Source organism: Helianthus annuus, chromosome 13 (genome assembly GCF_002127325.2).
Source record: "Helianthus annuus cultivar XRQ/B chromosome 13, HanXRQr2.0-SUNRISE, whole genome shotgun sequence".
Classification (NCBI taxonomy): Eukaryota; Viridiplantae; Streptophyta; class Magnoliopsida; order Asterales; family Asteraceae; genus Helianthus; species Helianthus annuus.
Genome location: NC_035445.2, coordinates 167453772 through 167468591, shown reverse-complemented (window position 1 = coordinate 167468591; position 14820 = coordinate 167453772).

Below are 14820 nucleotides of genomic sequence, written 5' to 3'. Positions count from 1 at the left end.
CCACAAGTAGAAGTCTTTTGTTGTGACTGTGAGCCAGATGCAAACCTACACTTCCCGGAGTGAGGTTTCTTGCATACCTTGCAGTGAGGTCTCCCATCAGATTGCCCCTCCTTCTTTGCCTCCGACCCTTTCCTGCCCTCACCGTTTCCACGGTGCTTTTTACCAGACTTTCGTGAGGTATCGTCCTCACGTTTCCGCTTCTCGGCTTCCTTGCTCCTTTGCGCCCTTAGATGGACAGCATCAAGTGTAAGAGACAAGGAGAGGTCAGTAACTGACCTGAAGGTCGTTGGCCTTGAGGCCTTCACACTGGCCTTGATCGCCGGTTCTAAGCCTCCAATAAATCGGGCAATCCTTCGAGGTTCTGGTGTCACCAGATATGGCACCAGGCGTGACATGGTATTGAAGCTTGTCAGGTATGCCTGACAATCCAGGTTTGTCATCACTAGCGAGACAAAATCAGCTTCAATCTTTTCAACCTCATGTTGAGGGCAGTAGTTTTCTTTTATGAGGGCAATAAACTCCCCCCATGTCATTTTATACAGAGCAGACTTACCTGAAGCCTGCACTAAAGCCCTCCACCACGCTAGGGCCTCGCCCTTGAACGACTGTGACACAAACTTTACCACATCTCTCTCAGCGCACCCGCTGATGTCCACGATTGTGTCCATCTCGTCCAGCCAGGTGATACAGTCAACCGCACCCTTTTCCCCTGTAAACTCACGGGGTTTGCATGACACAAAGTATTTATAGGTGCAACCCTTCGCACCAGATGCATCAGTGTACTCGCGCTCGCGATGAACACTGTTTTCAGCCGAGGAATGTCTGTCGTCATCCTTCTTGGGCTGAGAAGGTGGTTTGGGTTTTGACTTGGTTTTAGAGAGTGGTTTTGTCACTGACCTGCTGTAGGTCTCAGTATTCTGACGATTCAGAGCTGCCGAAACAGCTTCGTTAACTAAAGCTTTTAATTGTGCGCCGGTTAGGTGCACTTGAGCATTATCATAATCTTCATCATTTGTATGGCTGCTTGCTCCATCAGGTTCCGCCATTTGCGACTGGAATCTGTCACAGAAGATAAGAATTTTATTTAGAATTTTATTATGGAATTGTCTTTTATGACAATTCGTTAACCATGGTTACAGAGACCATATCTGGTTAACTTATCTCACATTATATGTTAGGATTTGAATATATCCTATAACAACTATAATAATAGTATTGGCGGCGTAAAGCCTAATTATGAGGATGTTTTATAATAGAAGCCAAGATTACAAAATCTACGGCATAGAGGTTCGAACCGTAGTTCTATTACTCCTATTTCTGACAGGGAGTCATAGGCCACCACTGTCTTTTGTCTCTATAAGACTTATTATTTCGGCCCATAGACACTACATCACAATGGATGTTTCAATATGGTTGGCCCGTAGGCACTGCATCACGAATGGATGTTTTAATATAATTGGCCCGTAGGCATTGCATCACTAATGGATGTCTTAATATAATTGGCCCGTAGGCATTTCATCACTAGTGGATGTTACATCACAAATGGATGTTTATAAATAATCATCTTTATTGATGATTTAACCCATGATTAATAAATCATTTAGTGGGGTTTTTGAAATCCTAAAAGGATTATTGTACAAGAATGACGTGTGTGATTTTTAACGAATCACATCTGCCATGGATGTCAATCATGCTTGCAGAGGTTAACAGCGAATCTGAACCTTTTAATTAGGTCCTACCATCATGACCGGATCTTAAAAGACACCAGGCTAGGTTTCACCTTTTAAGATTCTTTACTTAGGCAGATCAATGTAAAAGGATTAGTTTTGATTATTTCATATTTATTTTAAAACAAAACCATTAAAATACATTCCATAAATTTAAAAATACAGTCACACATTGCCCTAAACGGGTCTTTAAGATGGTACATACCCTTATAAGGGTTTAAACTAAGATAGGGCCATACAAGGACTAGTACATGACCGGTGCCCTTGTAGGTTTTAACATATAAGTCCATATAAGGACTAAAATACGATAAGTGTCCACGCAGGGACTTATTTCAAAAGTAGAAATTACATTAATAGGACCATAAGGGCTAATGGTCACGCTTCTTCTTTTTGCCCTTTAGTAAGTTCGCCAGGCCCTTGAGGAAACCTCTGTGGCTTTTCTTTTCTTCCTCAAACTCTCTCTCCACACGATCTAGTCGTTGGAGTATCTCTTCCTGCTCAGGAGGAGAGAATCGTGGTTGTGCTTGAGGAGCTGGAGGTCTTGGTGGCGCGGGATACCCATGTGCTGAGTAATCTGGCGCTCTTGGGGGTCCTTGAGCTCTTTCTGGGTAGCGGGCGTCATACCTGGCTGCTACCACATAGGGGCCGCGCTCGTAGTTGTAGTTGTAGTGCGCGTGCGATGTTGGCTCATACGGATTATAGTTTGTTGCGTATGGGGGTAACGGGCGGTCATCCCCAAATGGTGGCGAATTACGTGCAATCGGTGCAGAGTTCGCCTCGTGAGCTGGGCTTGAAGGCCCTTCCTCCGGTAAGGATGGATAATGGCTACCACTCGAGTGTCGAGGGGTGCTAAAGTGGAAATCCCCTCCACGGGTAGACATTCTTGCGTTTGATCTTCTCCGCCTTGGCGGGTCGGGTATTACTGGCTGGGTAGCTGGGGGAGGCGGTGGCGTTACTGCCTCACAGTGTGGGTCCTCAGAAGAATCTAGCTGATATTGCGGCTGCTGTGACGACTCATGCTGAGATGGTGTGTAATACCACTCATGTTGGTCGAACAAGGCCATAAAGCTGTCAGGGCCTTGGTATTGGGGACCATGGTATGAAGATCCATCGGAGACTTCGATTGGGTGCGTGGGCGTACCACGCGCTGGTTCAGTGGGATCTTCATCTTCTTCCATGGGGTCTTCAGAGAAATGGTCTTGAGGACCTAGCGGAACGAATCCCGAAGGTTCTTGTATATAGTCAGCCGGGTTGAACTGACCTATGAAGTACGGGGTAGGATCCCCAAATGCACGGTGAGATACCGAGCGTTGTAGCGGGATGTAGGAAGGTTGCGGGTTGTTCGGGTCGTTCTCCGAGTCTGGCCCGAACGAGTGCCGATAGGAGGGTGTTGAACTGTGCGAGGTTGAGTGTCTTGCTGGTTCGTACAGGTCTCTTCTTCGCTGAGGTTCCTCGCTCCTTGTTATTGAGGGAGGTCGGGTACCTGACGGTCCTGCTTCGTGATCGTTACGGGTAACGATCTCTCCTCGACCTCGTCTTCCCCTTCCTCGTCCGCGAAAGATAACAGGTGGCATTTTCCTGCTTCAAAACTCATTAAAATCATATAAGAAAGAAAAAGGAATAAAGGAAGTATTATTCCGAATTTATCTTAAGTTATTGTCTAGACTCAAGTATGTGCAAATGTGTAGCTGAGATTAAACACTTTAAGGTAGTGTTTAATTCACTCAACGTTGGGCTCTGATACCAACCTGTCACACCCCGATTTCCACGTGTTTCACCGGTGGGCCCGGTGGGGGATTACCGTGACGATGTTGGCAACAATATAGTCAAACCACACAATTATATAATGCACAGCGGAAGCTTTAAAGATAATATTTCGACCTCTGATAAACATATCAATGTATTACAGAAGTTTTATATCCACAGTGGATCGAATATCAAAATATTGTTCATTCAGATATCGCATCGAGTTTGCGAGACTATCTTTGATGCTAAGGAAGCTAGTACCGGCCCATTACGTCTAGTACCTGCATTTAATCTTTTTGGGGAAAATACGTCAGTTTACACTGGTAAATACGTTCAACTGACTCATTTTAAAATATTTATTAAAATTGATTTGAATGCACAAGGCACAAACTCTTTTATAACTTGGGAAAATTCATAATGATCTTGTGAACGTTTTACATGTTCTTTTATGCGTTCAGTAGCCCGGGTCGTGCCGGGTTAAAGATTAATTGACTCACCACATTGCGTAAAACCGTAGTATAGAAACCAACGGCTACGTCTTTTAAACTTTATATATCGACAATATATACCGGGTGTACGCCTACACCGGGATGTCGACTGGTCGTGGCCATTTCGTAAAATGATGCCAAGGATATCCGGGACAACGGTCAATAACCCCCCAAAGGCTTGTAAGAAACAAAACTGTTTAAATGAGCCGATTATATTTAATCAATTAACCACCTAAGCGATGGAATTTTATAATGCTCAATCAAGCGGTATTAACATACCGTAACCCAAGCCCATATAGGGGAAATAAGTCAAAAGTATTTACCTTTGCAAGTATAAATCCTTAGTTAGATTAAATCTCCGATATCTTTTACCGGGGCTCCTAATCTGGAACGAAGGTTTGAATTAACCTCTTAGAATCCTAACGGGTCGTTATATTGGCCGTAGCCTAGACCGGTTGGTTCCGATATTTAGATATGGGTAACTCGCGTGAAAGGCGAAAACCGAGAATGGAATGTGATTCAACCCAACAAGTTCGAAGACTTGTTTAATATGGGTTTATGGTTCACATTCTGGATTTTGGGGTTCAAATGATATTATTTGACCCATATCGGCTATTGCACGAAAACTAGTTCCGTGAGCCGTACCGTGCGCGCAATAGGCGAAACGGTTAACCATGAGAGTCTTACGCTTATTTCCTAAGTCAATATGCCTTAAAAGTATTTTGGTATCAGTAAGATACCTTCCGTAATGCCCGTAACGAGTTTTATTTAGAATATTGCCCCGTAGGGGTTTATCGGTCATTTTAGGACTTTTAAAGGAGCGTTTCGGGTTCTACAGGGAATCTGAGTTTCCCGACCAGTTTATAAAGTTTAAAATACTTTATTTATTATTTAAAATCAGTAGTAACTGGAATCGGGTCAAAAGACCTTGTAGAACTCCCGTTTTGGCCGAAAAGGGCATATTCGGTATTTACCGAACCGAAGCCATAACCGCAGGTTATGAGCGAGGTAAAAATTATTAAAAATCTCCAAAAATCCCAAAATATTATTTATAATCAGTGGGTAAAATTTTTGGTGACGAAAACTTGGTTTAGATAGGCGTTATGCTAATTGCGCCGTTAAATGTAAAACTTTCTTAAAAGTGCGCCTTTTAGCATAACTCTCATTCTAGACCTCGGATTGACGTGAAACTTTAAGGACATGCTTATAATTTAATAAACAAGGTTCTGGTCCGTTCACGTGTCCGAAATGCTCGTTTTATTTTCAAAGTGGCGTTACGGTCAACTTTTAGGCGATTTGACGGAATGCGTGAATGACTAGGATAACTCATGAACCGATCACAGAGGCTTATACCAACATGTGACCTGGTCCTAAGAGAGTCCTAAGGCATATCTATACCTCACTAAAGCGGGTCAGAACTGAAGTCAAAGCAAAAGTCAAACTTTTGCGACTTTCGGCTCCGAACCGGTTCAATATGGCAAACGGTCGATTCAAACGAGCGCAATTATGTTTATAAGCTTAATATCACATTTTATGAGTGTCAGAACAGATTTCAATACGTATACATTACAGATTATGCATAATTTGCTTAAATAGCTTTCTGTTGACTTTTTAACCGCACGTTTGACTCGATATTTGACATAGTTAGAGTGGTGATCAGGGGGAACCATTTTAGAGGTTTAATACCCACATAAATACCAACTCAAAACTACTTTTGATTCGTCATAAGACTGAACCATTTGCAAGATATTGCAATGACAACCGTTTGTCACGACGGTTGCGTTTATGAGCTATAACTATGGAAATGTGAAACCAAAATGGTTGTGAACGACTTACAGAAGTTAACTCTTGATGAGAGAACAGAAGGGAAAGCTAGAGAGCTCTTGAATGATCAGGTATAAGTGTTTTTGAGTTGTGTGAATTGTTATGCTTAAGGCATGCTATTTATAGCCAATGCCAAGCTTTGTTGATCATTGCAAGCACTACCATCTGACCAGAGGTAATGGGAGGTGTCCCCTAAGTGATATGGGTCATTTGTAGGGTGCCCATGCCTCTTTGTTTGAGGTTTGATCGTTCATGTTTGCAAAAGTCAAGAAAACATCAAAGTTTCTGCATCTGGGCACTTTACGCGGCCCGCCTAGACATTTCAAGCAACCTTCACGCGGGTCGCCTAAAGTCTAATGTCAGAAACGATTTTACAGAACACTCGCGGCCCGCCTCAACTTACCTCTAAACCTTACGCGGGTCGCGAGAGGCTTGTTTATCAGATTTTTAAAATCTTTTGCCACGATTATCAGAATCTGGCCATTAATAACGAAATCTTTCGTAATGATTTGCCTGACCTTTCGGTTTTGAAGGGGTAACTTTGCGGTTTGGCCCTCGGTTATTTACCGATAGGGGCCTCGTGTTATTTATCCGCGTTAACAAGTCCCCGGTTTATTTATTAATTATTCAGAAAGCCTTAACTTTCATTATTGACGCTTTCAACCCTTCGCATACGAATTCGATCGTAACTTTCTCGTTTCATAACGAAACTTCGCGAAACTTATATATTATATTCTAGTGAGGGTATAATACCATTACGAAGCCTTGGGAACGTTAAAGGGCCACTCAGAGGTATAATTAAACATGTTGACACAGTTAACCCCTGTAGCTTGTAATCTCTCACTTTCTTCCGCGTACGATCCTTGATTTATTCGTTTGAAGGTTCAAGCATTATTTAGGGATACTATACAGTATATTTATCCTTGTTGACATTTATAACCCTCGAATTTACATACTTTCAAGGTTTGTCACAATTAGTCCTTTATTTATTTATAGATGCCACGTGTAATCCAACGACACGTGTTAACACATCATTGGACACAAAATTTCGAGGTGTTACAACTAAACTCATGAAGAATACCTTTCTCAGTGTAAAACTCCGCCATGGCATGATTTTTGAATTCAGTACCATTGTCGCTACGTATCCGCCTAACCTTTAATTTATACAAATTCTCAATCTGAACGATCAAGTTTTTGATAATTCCAAAGGTTTCACTCTTGTGTGCCGTGAACGCCACCCAAGAAAATCTTGAATAATCATCAGTAATCACGAGACAGTATTGATCACCCCGAATACTTTTGTGTTTGACAGGACCGAACAAATCCATGTGCAAACGTTCAAGGGGAACTGCCACCGTGTTGATCTTCTTTGTAGGGTGCTTCTTCTTCGCTTGCTTACCCTTTTGGCACGAAACACAGACGTCTTGAAGATGGAAATTTTTGAGAGGAACACCATTCACTAATTCATTTGAAACCAAATGATTCATTTTGCGTAAGTGAATGTGACCCATACGTCTATGCCAAGAGATAGTATCCTTTTCTGTGGCTTTGGAAACGAAACATGTTGCTTGTGCAGACGTAGTAATAGCCTGGCTCATATCAAGGACATATAAATCATTTATCCTTGGAGCCGACAAGAGAATCCATTCTTTTGGAATTTTGAAGCCGGGTTTCAGCACATAACATCCATTAGCATCAAAGTGAACTGAGAATTGCTTGTCACAAATTTGAGAAACACTTAGAAGATTGTGATCAAGTTGTTGCACGAAGTTGATCTTGTCAAAGCTGACAATCCCGTTGGATATCATTCCCTCTCCCGTTATGTATCCACCTTTATCTCCAGCAAAAGCAACATAACCCCCTCTAATAGATTTGACGTCGTAGAGAAGCTTCATGTCGCCTGTCATGTGCCTGGATGCCCCACTATCAACAATCCAGTGACTACTGATAGTTCCTCCTGGAACACCCTGCACATGAACTCAAATGTTTAGTTGGAGATGGGGACCCAAGCCATTGTGGTCTTGGGTCTTCCATTTTCATCAATGACAATAACCTCTTGTCTTTGATGATTGGTGAATTGTGATGGTCCCCCTGATTTAGTAACCGTTTTTGGTTTCCAGGTCTGTTTTGTGTCACCAGTGTTTTTCTTTAAAATTTTAACTTCTTGATTATTTGAAGTTTTTGAATTTTCTGGTTTTACAGGAACAGATTGTTTTTGAACCACATCGGTTTTAATTGCTTTCTCAATCTTTTTGACCTGTTGGCGTTTCTGTTTCTTTTCCCTTTCTTTTGCAAGGCGGGGATCTTGCTTTACAGAAACAGATCGCCTATGGTCATTGTGGTCACGGGGAGCATCAACTTTTTCTTTCAGCTTATGAAGATATGGGCAATTCCGAATAATATGCCCAATAGTTCCACATTCAAAACATGATCTTCGTTTAACAAACCCCGAAGTATCATGTGATCGCTTAGCCAATGATGTTGAACTGAGGTACTAGGTTTTGAACTATTTAGTTCATTCCTTTTCTGTACAAAAGCTTTCTTGACAAAATCTAAGTTAGATTGATTTTCAAACTTTTCCATTTTGTCTGTTCCCGTCGATTTCACAAAGTTAACATTTTTCTTCTTCTTTTGATTCGGCTTCTTTTGGGTTTGAGCCGGTGCCTTTTCCTTTGGCTTGGTGTGGGTTTGCTGTTTTGGCACTGTTGGTGATTTCTTGTTCCCAAATTGTTTTCGAATTTCAGACTTTGGAACAGGAGGGCACTGTGTAACTGTCACATTAGGTCCTACCTTTCCCAAAAACTTACTCGTCGAATTTTCAAAGACTTTACTGATTAAGGATTGATTAACGTTCTTAATAGGAAAATCTTTGTCTGAATAAATTTTCTCATCACCAATCAGAGTGTACAGCAAATTCACACTCTCCGACTCTTTTTCAGCAATGGACTCAATTGCAACAGTCTTAGCGGGTTTTGCAGGAGGATCACATAGAATGTAATTCTCAAGAGGTATGTCCTCATCCTTGATAATCGCATCAGACTTTGCTTTGATAGCATCATTAGATTCATCATCAGACGAATCAGCATCCTCGATAATGACAGGAGGATCCTGATCCAGTTCAGCAGAAGACACGCATGCGTCTGCTGAAGTATCTGAATCTGGTGATACTTCTTTCTGGTATCCCAGTCCTGCTGCAAACTCTTTAACATCTAAAGGTACAGATGGCTCAAAATGAGTTCTGTACTCTTCATCAGGCATGGCATCATAATTGTGTCTAACTGGTGGTGGACATTTCTTGTAGCCTATGCATGTGACATCCCTTTTCTCTTTCTGAACGTCGATGATGTGGTCCAACACATAGCTAGAACTCAAATAACTGTCTAGCTTAAGCTGGATCGCATCACTCTCGGTTTTCACACAAGCCATCTCTTTTTGCATAATCTCAAGTCGAGATATATACAAATTAATATCAGTTTGTTTTCTTGAAACCATTTTAGTCAATTCAGATTTATCTTTCTTTAAAGTTTCAATCGTTGACTTAAAATCCTTTTCATGGTTTTCATAAAACATGTTGGCTTCTGTGCATTTTGAGAGATCCACAGTCAACTTTTGATTGTGGATGAATGTCACATCATATTTCTCTTGCAAAGCTTCGTGTTTGCTTTGCAATTCACACCACTTAGCACTCAAACAACCATGTTTGTCTTGCAAGTCAAACAAACTAGCTTGTAAAGCATCATGTTTGTCTTGCAACTCAGACATGTTTGCCTCTAATTCAGTGCATTTAACCTGCAAACTATCACAGTTATCACAATTATCAGCAGTGGGTTCATCGATACATACCTGACTTGATGAACCGTCGACATTAGCCATAAAGGCTGAATGGAGAGAAGACAGAGAATAAGCAGCTTGATCCACCAAAATAGATCTTCTATCAGTTCTTGCTGCAGCTTCCTCCAAGAGTTCATCAACATCAGCATCAACCGAAACATCTGATATCTCTCCCACATTCTCATGACCTGATCTTGAGGATTCTTCATCAGAACTCCTGCTTTCACCGGAGGAGTCTTCATCCTCAGAAGATTCGCCACCATTGGCAGAAGATTCTCCACCACTGGTGTGAACAGTATCCTTCACAATCTTAGCAAAACATGCTGCTCTATCCGAGGTATAACCACTCAGCTGAATCGACCAATCACAACCTTCATCAACTTGGACCACAAGTGCCTGGTTAGCATTTGATGGTCCTCCTTGGTTGTTAACCGGTACCAGTGTATGCTCATTGTTCCTTGGTTGGTTCTGATTTGCCCTATTCCCTTGAGCTCTGAAGGGATTTTGATTCCCATGCTGTGCTGGCCTCGTACATTCACGCTTGAAATGGCCACGTTCTCCACAATTAAAGCATTTCACCGCCTGTTTATCGAACCCATACTTGGTGTCTTTCTTGCTCTCCAAGCTGGTTCGGCCAGTCCTCTCCATGTAATCCTTTGCCCTTCTAACAGCACTAGCAAAGGCCCACTTGATATCCATCAACTCCATTTCCTCTTTATCAATCTGTTGGTAGTCTTCTTGTGTCAGATTAATATTGCCAATCTGACCTTCAACTAACCCGCAGTACGCGCTCACCAAGGTGTTAAGCAGCTCCATGTGTTCTTTAGCTACTTCTACACTGACTTTAGAAAAGCTTGAGGTGTTGAGCCGTACTGTTTCTGGCTTTGATTGCTGACCAGCAGATGATGTACCTCCATAACAAGCTTGAGCAGGAGGAGGTGGTGAAATTGGATTTCCATACATGTCTGTGGTAGGAGGAGGCTTGACAGGGACTTGCACTGTATTTCCATACATATCAGTGCTTGTGACGAAGGCTGTTTGCAGAGGAGCATGTGAACCATGATTGCTTGGCACAATGGCTCTTGAAGAAGAAGTGCTTGTAGTTCCGTAATACATTTCTGGATTCTGTGGCACTGGAACTCTCTTTGCCTTCAAGGTTTCTTCTTGATCCTTGTTCTCCAACAACTGCACGAAGTCGTTGATGTTTGTAGTAGCCATAACCCCATTATACTTCAGAATCTCCAGAAAACTGTTCCATTGGGGTGGCAATGCATCAGCAAACTTCTTCACAACTTCTGTCTGAGTTGTTGCTACACCAAAATTGTTCAACTCAGTAAGCAAATGATAAAATCTGCTTGTCATGTCTCCCAAAGACTCCTTGTCTAAGCATGTGAAACCGTCAAATTCCTTCTTGAGAAGATCATGACGCAACTGACGTGTTGCCTCATTCCCTACTCCTCTGGTTTTCAAACCGTCCCACAACTTCTTTGTAGTCTTGAAGCTGACAAACTGATGATATATGTCTTTACTTAACGCCAGAGTGAGAATGGCGTAGGCTTTCTTCTCTAGATCATATGTTTTCTTCTGATCCTCTGGAAGATCGGCAAAAGTAGCAGTTGATGAAGCAGCAACTTCTATGGCTTGATCGAAGTCTGTGGTGAAACGTATCCACAGCTCTGTATTTTGGCCAAGAACATATGTACGGAAATGATCAGCCCAACCCGGATACTCGTTTAGATGCATCAGCTTCGGAGGTCGATTCAAACTTCCTGTTTCGCTTTCGCTCAGTAAAATACTTTGGATACTCGGAGTTTGATTCGATACCAATGCCCATTGATTTCCCTGAGAAGACGTTGACACCGAAGACTCGGCCCATGAAGGCGATAGACTTGTAGACGTGTACTTTCCACTGTCTGGAGCCGGTGTACCCCACCATGAGGGAGTGGAACCTGAACTTGTAAATTTTCCACTATCGGGAGCCGGATTCCACCAATTCGGATTCATGATTGATAAGCAAAATAAATGCTAAGTGAATATTCTGAAAGATCACACAGCCGAAGGACTCTGCTTCGAAAGATCTGAAAACACAGAAACTTGTTAACAATAACAGACCACACTTCGAAAGATCACACTTCGAAAGATCAAATCTTTGTTCGAATGATCAACAGTGTTCGAAAGTTCACTGTTGACTTTCGAGCAGAGATTTCGAAAGATTCACAGTCTCGAAAGATTCACTTTTGAAAGATCCTTATCTTTCGAGATAAATCCTTATCTTTCGAATTGATGTCCTTCGAAAAGATTCCCAGATCGAAAGATATGTTTAGCCTTCGAAAGATGGGTCGAAAGATATGTATCTATCGAACCTTCCTTGATTGAAAGATGGTCTTTCGAAGTCGAAAGATATCTTTCGAGCACATTGACACAACTGACGCTGATGTGACAGGTTGGTGAAAAGGTGATGGATAGGAAAGGTCAACTTTCGGCAAAGAGTATGGCAGGCTGACAACTTTTCTACCAACTAAGATTTTGAAAGATAATTTGCCCAAAAAGGAAAACCTTATCCTCAAACCATTCACCGGAATATAGACCGGAACTTGACCGGAAAATACCAAATCACTTAAAAACAAGTTTTCAAGTTACCCAACCCAACCTTGAACACTCCCGAAGGTTTAGAACACGTTTTTATGCAAGAAAAGCCAAGAAAAACACTAAAAACGGGATCTAAACCAAGTGTCCAAACACACCAAGAACTTGACAAAACCCGGTTTTAAACAAGGTAAAGAGCCACGGCTCTGATACCACTTGTAGGTCCCTCTTCTGGGGATGACGAACTTCAAACCTTGTTATACTAACCCACTAGCAAGTGCGGAATCCAAGCTAGCAAGCAAACCGGGATGAGACAAGAACAAACACAAACACACAAGATTCACCGATTAACACCACTTGTATTAATACGTATGAAGGTTCCGGTTACAAGCACAATGTTTACAAATCTAACTTGCAAACTCTCAAGGTGTGTGTGTGTGTTTCGGACAGAATGCTCTCAAAGAACTTTTTCTCTCAAATGTGCAACTCTCAAGTCTCTCTATGACACAACACACTGCATGGGTATATATATACCCATACACAGCAGGTCTGACCAAAGGATCCGATAGATGGTCCGAAGGATCATCTGTCGAATACAATGCTTTCGAAGGAACAGCAAGGACCTCGAAGGATGATCCTTCGAGGTCTATCAATCGAAGCATATCTTTCGAGGTGATCGAAGGATCTACATTATCCTTCGATCACTCATCCTTCGAGTCAGACAACTTACATCAAATTTACTAACTGTTGACTGAGTCAAACCAGGAGGACGGTTGACTTGGTCAACTTACAGGACTGACAAGGACATCGTTCACATCGTGACCGAATACAGACAAAGTACAGACACAAGTGCATCAACAAAACTAATACAAAAAAAAAAATTTAGGCCCCCGATGGGTTTGGGCCCTGAGCCGTCGCCCATTCCGCACACCCTTCGGGCCGGCCCTGCGATTTACATAGTCGTCTTCGATCTTCAGTCTAAATGCACAATATCTCTTGATCGTTACAATATTGCAATATAGTCCTTAGAGTTATCAACATGTTTGCCTGAAGAAACAAATAACTACAACACGTTATATCAATGCTGCAACTTAAATTGAAATAGTGCTTTCAACAAATATCAAAACGCGAAGCACGTATATTATGAAGTTTATAGTCTTGTCCATCTTCTTCTGCTTAGCTATATACTTGGTTAAGTAGAGTAGTGTTACTCCCAAACACATTTTATCTTAAAATTGATGCAACGGAAATATGAGCCTTAAAATTTCTTTCTATATTACTCATATAACTTATTTGTAAGTTCGTTTCTAGAATAACCCACACTTCATTAAAAGGTTTACAACGTTTATTCTTGATTATCACATCAATTACATATACGATTCCCAGATATGTGACTACTCTGCCCGTACAATTCTTGCCCTTAACTCGATCTTCAATCCTCCAATACTTTATACCGATGTTAGTCCGTGTAACCTACATTCACCACAAACATGCACATCATTAAAGTTTGATAATCTACATTCGTAATCTATCATACATAATTAATTGACCACGCCGCAATCTTTCTATTCGTGCAAGACTTTTCGATCATCCTTCCAAGTACAATCTTGCATTCCAATTCCTCAAACTTCACAATGGACTTCCATAGCATACCTGCAAATCTCATTTCATTCTCAAGGCACATGATTAGTAACTTAGTACTCAAACATATTGAAGCTTTGTATACGTATATACAAGCCCCATTCCTTCGTATACAATCAATACTACTTTGCGCCTACGCACATCCGAATGTGTACTTTTGGTCACATAATACATACACACATCATACGTACATACATACTTATATAAATACATTCATACATACATACTAGCTCTTACATACCACATACATAATTCCCTATGATTTAATGACATATCCTAATTACAAACCTCCATATAATAATACATGTACGAACAAGCTCATATACATACTCACTCCTATTCATAATTACTTATAAGCTTAAGCCATTGGAATGAAGTGAAATCTATACATACATACATACCCACGTACTTAATTCATTACCCCGTATACCCGCTCACCTACCCAGTTCTGACTTACACACCATAAAACCTATAAAATATCTTTGGGGTATGTTTCGGATCTTAAGAATGAGTTTCATACTCACCCATAACTTACCAAGCCATTTGATAGGGTTGAGGAACATTATAAAAACTTATCGAGGCTTGGAATGGGTTCACGGGGTCCGAATTCGAAGAAAAACGATGAATTACATAAATTCTATATTCTATATCTGACCTCCACCGTAAGCTACGGTGGCTACCGTAGCTTACGGTGGCCCCAAAAAAGCTTACGGTGCCTTCCTACTGCATTACGGCAGAAATAAAGACCCAGCACCTACCGTAGCTTACGGTGGCTACCGTAAGCTACGGTAGTCCCCAGCTCAGCCTTCCAACTTGTTGACAAAAACCTCATAACTAGTTCATTTCGCGTCCAAATCACTTGAAACTTGTTCCTAAAAGTCCGTAAAACAATTCCTTACATATAAGACTAAGAATCCTTACCCCGGGTCCTTGATCATTACGGATTTTATAGCGGTTACCTTTCTTATACTTATTTA